The following is a 7,737-nucleotide window of genomic DNA, read 5'->3' as shown; positions in this document are numbered from 1 at the left end:
ATTTTCCCTTATGTTGGAGAGACGGACTGGCAAATGCAGTGAATTGATGTCATGATAGGAAACCCCTAACTGCGACTCTTGGAGGAGCCACATGGGGAATACTGAGAGTTAAACCTCCAGAACGAGCCTCATCATGAACATAGTAGAGTCCCATGTTTCCTCAATTTTATTTCTAGGGCCTTGGTTAGATTCTTGCCTTAGTTACATTTCTCTCATCACTGAGACAGAATACTCAACACATAAAGTAAAAGGAAGAAAGATTTATTTAGCTCACAGTTTGTGGAGCTTGCAGTCCATAATCAGCTAGCTCCACGACAGAGTGGCCTGGATGAGGGGCAATAGTTCATGGTGGTAAAAGACAGCAAAAGCAGCAATAGCAAAAAAAGAGGGATAACAAGCCTCTTTACCTCTCTTATACCCTCTTTTATATCATAGGCAGGGTACCAACACTAGGGCAGGTATAGCACTCACACTATATCCATATTCTCCTCTTTCACAAGCTGAGGATGTTCACAAAATAAGGACTGTGGCTCCATGATGAGTTACTTAATTAAATGTCTAAATTTCTCAAGTAGACATAATGGATTATACATGACAATTCTTAACATAAATATCTGAGAATCTCGTGCTTCTACATGGAGAGAAGAAAGAGAACCATTTTTAAATACTATAGATAAAACATTGTTTTATTAAGCAGGTCTATCTCCAGGAGAAATTATTTAGTAGAGACTAACCTACTAATTAAGATTTTCTTACAATTGTTATGACTTTTTTAAAGGAAATATCAAACATCAACACACTCAAACCATTTTGTCTGGAAGGGAGTCATACTCTAGGAAACACTCATGAAGTTCATTTGCTCATGAATCCTAAAACTAGGAGGCTTCTGTCACCAGGCCAGGTCAGAGGCCTAAATCAGGGATCCAGCTATCAGAATTCATTCACCAGCCCACTGTTAAGAGTAGAGGTCCATAAAAGTTGAAAAAAAATTATTTTATTCAAAATTGGCCAAAATGGGAAAGCAGCTGATTTAATCCCCTCAAACATACCAAAGCAATCTATTTATAAGAAAGGTATAAAATCCAGAAAATGTGATGTAGATTCAGTTTTTGGTCCACTAGAAGTGCCCCCACCCCTAAGAAAAAAGATAAAAGCCTAATTCTGTTAAAAATTCTTTTGCACCAAATCTGGGAGTGGTAATGTTACACTCAGCTTAAGAAAACTGGAGAAATTTGCTATCTTAAGTAAAAACTTCTTTGGATGTGTGTACATGAAAAATATTTTCTTTTTAATGAAATACATTTTAGTATAATTTAATTGATTCATATTTTAAAAGGATTCACTTCAGCCTTTCTGTCTGGCTTCCTTTCTTCCTCCACACTTACTATCATATCATCAATCAGCCATTTAGAACAGTTCATTTTCTCAAGTACATCATGGGCAGCTATCAAGAAAAAGTTATCAGCATCCTGAAAGTCCTCAAGCACTGATGGAAGTGACATCAAGTCACTTCAGAAGTGACATCAGAAACAGATGCACTGTGTATGTTGAAATATTACACTTAACACAACTATCATTAAAATTCTAAGGGCACTGAGAAACTTTTTCCCCCTCACCTTTCCTCTATTGAATTTAGTCTTTGCATTTATTTCAGCAGAGTAACTTCACTTTCACACAACCTCTCCATATCTGGCCACTCTCCCAGGCCCAGCACCCAGGCCAGCTCCACTACCTGCAGGGCACACTGCTCAGAAGTCTGCTGCTTCTGGACACTCACTGCAGCCTCTTTGACTGACATTTCTCTTTCTCTTAAAATCAGCCTCTGCAATCTGTAGGATAGAATCTCCCATCTAATTACAGATACTTGCCGCTACGCAAGGCCAGTGTGCACAGCATTCATCATACTCTATGCAGAGTTCCTCAGTCAAGCATGCACAGCAGGACACGATACCATCCGGGTTCTCCACCACTGATACCTACAGATGTAATCGAAGCTACTGAGAATACTGATAGAGATTATGATGTTCCATTTCTCATCAAATAATAACTCATTGGGATAAAATATCAAAAAAGCACAGAGGTAGTACTCCTACTGATCTAGTTAAAACCATGTACAATTTAGGGAGAATGATCAGTAAATGATGGTAAGTTGCCCACTATTTACCAGATCACAATACCACAAGCATACCACCGACTATGGAGACATCATACATTTCAGGTAAATATTTTCATAGCCTTTTTTTATTATTGGGTGCCTTCAGGAAGGTAAATATACTCAATTTTCAGTTGATGAAAACATAGATTCAGATGATAAATTAGCTTTGAGGAATTCAAAAAATTCCACTTAAGTGTTGGTACTAGTCAAGGTTCTCCAGAAGAAAATCAATAGAATGTCTTTATACTTATGGGAAGGGACTTATTAGGTGGAGTAACATGATCAGAGGCTGAGTGTTCTCACGTGTCCATCTGCAGGCTGGAGAGCCTGGAAACCTGGCCGTTCAGTCCAAGGAATGGAAGCCGCAGAACAAGAGGACCGTGGATGTGCATGCAGTCCAAGCTACTGGCAGGGGCGCCCCTGGAGAGTGGCCTGTGAGGCTCCACAATGGAAGGGTGAGGAAGCTAGAGTCTGACCTCAGAAAATGAACTGCTGAAGAAGAGAGGAGCATGAGGTCGCAGCTCCTCTGCTGCACCTGGGGCTCTGGTCTACTGCATGGCTCTCTCCAGCTCAGGACAGGTCCTCCCTGCTGACTCCGCAGAACCACTCACCAATATTCTTGAAAAACCCACAGACACATCCAGTAGGGTATTTGCTGCATGTGCGTATCCTCAAGTTAAAAATATTCTAGCTTCATTTTGAAATTTTAGAAAAAAAATATTCCCACCATCTTTGCTAAATTGTCCATCATGGGATTTGTTTTGCATGCAGTGAAAATTAGACACCCCTCCACCTTAAATACACACTCATGCTTGTCCACAGAATTTTGACTATGTGCCTGGTACTCTTCTTTGTTTTTTTGTTTTCTTGTTTTTTGTTTGTTTGTTTGTTTTGTTTTGTTTGTATTTTAGGGAAGGGCCTATAGAGTATTCAGAGTCTCACTGCTAGATCGGACTCATAGTGATCTGCCTGTTTACAGCCTCCCATGAGCTGGGATTACAAGCGCACCACCACATCCAATCTCAATTGCCATTTCAGTACACGCCGGGGGCAGGGCTGGCATGGCAAGCCTGGGGATTGAACCCCCAACCCTTAAACCTGCTTTCAAGTGCTTTAATCTGCTGAGCTATTTGGCTGGCCTTCTTCTTTATTTCAACACAGTGCACAATTATACATGTTATGCACCACTGTGTCTCCACCACACCACACAGAAACACTTATTAAACAGAAACTGAGTAAATGCAATGTCCCAACAAAGAAATGCATTTCAAGATTCACATTGAACCCATACATTTAAATAATCTGACCCAACATTTACTTTGAAAATTTTGACTATTCTGGAAACAATAAGAAAATGCTACTATTTTTGATAATCAAAATATTTAGACTTTAGAAAACTCCCTCAATTAGAGCATTATAGTTGTTTAAATTTATCATATTCAGCATGTAAAAAACAGAAGTAGGCCAACTCTCTTATATTTATTAGAGATGATGACAAAGTCCCTAATTTAGTAAACAGTTACAGCAGCTGTATCAATTTTTTAACCTATAATTCATCATAATTACTAGGTTATTTTCCTTATTCACAACTACCAAGAGACACCACACTGCCCAATATTCTGTCCTGTCTAAGTCCAGAACACTTGTTCTCCCACCACCTCTCTCTAAGGATGGAGAGCTAACTTTTGAGTTAATGCTCTTGGTCTACAAGCAATACTAAAGAAAAATCATTGTCTCCCATTTTATATTAGTATATGTAAAATTAATTTGCGCTGTTTTATTATAAAGCACTATTTTGAAATTAAATACAGTTGCACATGATAAGGATGATAGAATGAAAACCTGGAGGAGAGACAAAAGGGCAGCCCACTGGGCAGCAAGTGAAGGTTCAGGGGCATAAAGGAGCCAGGCCAGTGCTGCAGGGGGATCTGGAAAGGAGGAGAAGAGAGAACTATCTGTTATGACTTTCAGAAAAGAAGCAGAAAGAAGCTTCCCACTTAACCAATAAGATAATTCTCAAGTATGTAACAGAGAGATGAATACTTTCTGTATTTTATCCCCATCTTGAAATCAAAATCTTGATAGTAAACCCTATTACCAATTATAGGGACATAGGAACAGAAAGGAATTTAAATAATTTGCATTTTTAAAAAACTTTCTTATTTATTTTTTTTGATGCAGGGTCTTGCTACACAGCTTAGACTCATACTGGTCCTCCTGTGTCAGCCTTCCCAGCTCTGGGATTAAAGGTGTGCATAACTGCATCTATTTTTGGTGGCTGGCATGACATGCAGTACCTGGAATCAAACCCAGATCCTTACTCTTGTCAGGCAGATGCTTACTTAAATTGCTAAGCTATCTCCCCAGCCCTAAATAATTTACATTATTTAAGCAAATACTTTTTCTGAAACTTTACAATTAATGACATTTACTGTCTTTAGCTATTGAATCTATGGTAGGTTTTTAAATGAAAAAAACCTCCTATTTATAAATTTTAAAATTTCTTACAGGTCCAGAGATATAGCTCAGGAACACAGTGCCTGACTGGCAAATATGAGGTCATGAGTTCGATTCCCAGTACAAAAAAAAAAAAAAAACAGTAAAATTTCTTATAGAAGTGGTGCCATTAAACAAAGTAAATATAAGATAATTAGTACTCTGTCATGAGTATAAACTGTGCAGTTTGGTTTTGATTATGGGGATATAGATCAATACTATTATTCTGAAAACATTCATTTAAATATATTTATATAATTTCAATTTTTTGTATTCTGAGGCATGTATTAATGCTTTAAAATCATTTTTACTTATAATTGAAGCATTTCATTAATGCTAGTTCTCTTTAATTGTATGTAGAATAACATCTTCTTTAATTTTACTAAAATTCATACTATGCATTAATAATTAAACTAGTTAAAAATGTAAATAATCAAAAAGGATAAGAGTTATTAACATTGTCACATAGCAGAAAATAACATAATAGTCTGTCAAGGTCTCTGAAATGACATTCAATGCCAAATGACAATTTTGAATTAGTTGGAAGGACAAATAAAGTAATAACAGTACCTAAAGGAGCCTCTGTAATCAGTAATGAACACACTGAAACATGTAGCAACATTTATAGTTAAAAAGGAACCAATACATACACAACCTTCCAATATGCTTTCTTTGGCTTAATCTGCCAAGAAATTTTATCAGCACTAAGTACATTATTGCAGATAATGGCTACATATCTGCCGTTATCACCTGTCTTCAGATAATTCACTTCACTATATAGTCCCTGTCTAAATTCCATCACGCAATCCATGTTATTAATAAATAGCATGCTAAGTTGACTTCAAACGTTTTGCTAGGTCAAAGGTATTAGCAACTGTGAAATGAAACAGTCACTCACACCATGAGATAAAATCAACAAAGAATGACAAAGTCAAATTTATCCTAAACAAATTGGTTTTATGTTTGGTTCAATCTAGGCAAAAATCCTCTATGTAACCTCAGAAAGCACTATACCGTATATGTTTTTCATCAAAAGTTTAAAATCTGAGCTATCGATAATCATAGCACTTTCTAATAGAAATATTTTCTTATTCCCACATTTATCCCCCAATGTAAACTCTGGACATCAGGAATGTGCCTAAAGATGGAAATAATGTCTAAATAAAAATAATAATACCAAGTTTTCCCAAACAATTCTTTTCCCAGTTTACTTTCAGTTTAAGCACATGGTTGAATTTTTAATTCCTTCTGTTTAGACAGCCAAGATGTAATCAGGTGCTGGTCTTCATTAGTTGAGAAACATGAAATAAATTGTTCCTAATTTTCTCACACACAATATATAATGATACATGTACTATATTAAACCGAGTTAGTAACTTTGAATAAAAGGGTAGAAATCAAAATAAGGAGCCTAGATTTTTTTCTCGTAGTTTCATAGCTTTGGTACCTTCACTTAAACCTGTAATTCATTTTAGGGCAATACAGAGCTATGCGGAAAGATACGAATCTTCAGCATGTAGAGATTCGGCTTTCCCCATTGAAGAAGAGACTCTGTTGAGATTGTCCATTCATTCTTCATTTATGTTGTTGATAGCTTTATCAAATATTAATTGGCTATCACTGTATGTTTTATTTATATTTTGTATTCTGTTCCATTGGTGTGTGTGTGTGTGTGTGTGTGTGCGCGCGTGTGTGCGTGCGCGCACGCGCTTTTTGTGTTCTTGATGCCAGTATCAAGCTCTTTTGCTTACTGTGTCTATGTAGCAACTTTTTAAGTCAGATAATATGATGCTCGGGATTGCTTTGGCTATTTGGGTCTTTTGTGATCCCATTAAAATTTTAAGATTTTTTTTCTATTTTTGTGAAGGAATGTCCCTGGCATTTTGACAAGGGTTGGACTTAATCTGCAAATACTACTTTAGGTAGTATGAGCACTGTAATAATACTAATTTTTCCAATCCACAAATCTGAGATATCTTTCCATTTATTTTTGTTTTCTTCAATGTTTTTCAATGCATTGAAGTTTTAATTTTAAAAACCTTTAATATCAGTGATCAAATTTATTGTTTTTGTAACTTTTGTGATTCAGACTTCTACAATTGCTTGCGGGGGACAATGCCTCCAACTCGGGGTCTTCCTTCTGAGCTACATCCCTTGTCCTCTTCTTTTCTTATTTTAAGCAAGGTCTCACTAAGTGACTGAGTTTCCCAGGCTGAGCCCAAAGTTATGATCCTCCTTCTTTAACATCCCAAAATTCTTGGATTACAGGTGTGCTTTTTTCAAATAGTTCTTCACTATCATATACAAAAATTACCATATACTAATGTGTGGATTGTAGAGCCTGAAGCTCTACTGAATTTTTTGTTAGTTCTGTTAGCTTTGTTTGTTTGTTTGTTTTTGATGGTACCAGGGATTGAACTCAGGACCTTGCACTTGCTAGGCAAGCATTTATTTCACTGAGCTATCTCCCCCTTCCCCCAGTTCTATTAGTTAATTCTTCAAATGTGTAAATCTTTCTTGTGTGAAATAATGCCATCAAAAACAAAGACAATTTATCTTCTTTTTAAATTCAGTGCCTTTTTTCTCTTGCCTAACTGCTCCACTAAGAACTTCAAGTAATACTAAAAGTGGCAAAAGCAGACAGCTTTCTCTCATAAGTCTCAGAAAAACAACTTTCAGCTTTTCCCATCATTATAAAGTTTTCTGTGGGTATTATATATACAACCTTGATTGAGTTGAGATATATACCATCTACAGCCTAACTGGCTAAGAATTTTTGTCATAAAGATGTTGAATTTCATTAAATTTTTTCTGTACCTATGGAGTGATCATGTTTTTTGTCTTTAAGCTGTTAATATACTGTATCACATTTATCTAGTTGCATATGCTTAAGTATTTATATTCCTGCGGAGAATCCCACTTGATCATAGTGAAGGATATTCTAAAATACCTGTTGAACGTTTTTGCATCAGAAAGATTTAGAAGAATAACTCCATTGTTTAGAACAATTTAAAATGTGATAATACAGGACTGGGGACATAGCCTTGTGGCATAAGCAGCTGCCTGGCAAGTGAAGGTTCTTAGTG

This window comes from Octodon degus, unplaced genomic scaffold, assembly GCF_000260255.1.
Source record: "Octodon degus isolate 3935 unplaced genomic scaffold, OctDeg1.0 scaffold00183, whole genome shotgun sequence".
Classification (NCBI taxonomy): Eukaryota; Metazoa; Chordata; class Mammalia; order Rodentia; family Octodontidae; genus Octodon; species Octodon degus.
This window is presented reverse-complemented; position numbering follows the sequence as displayed.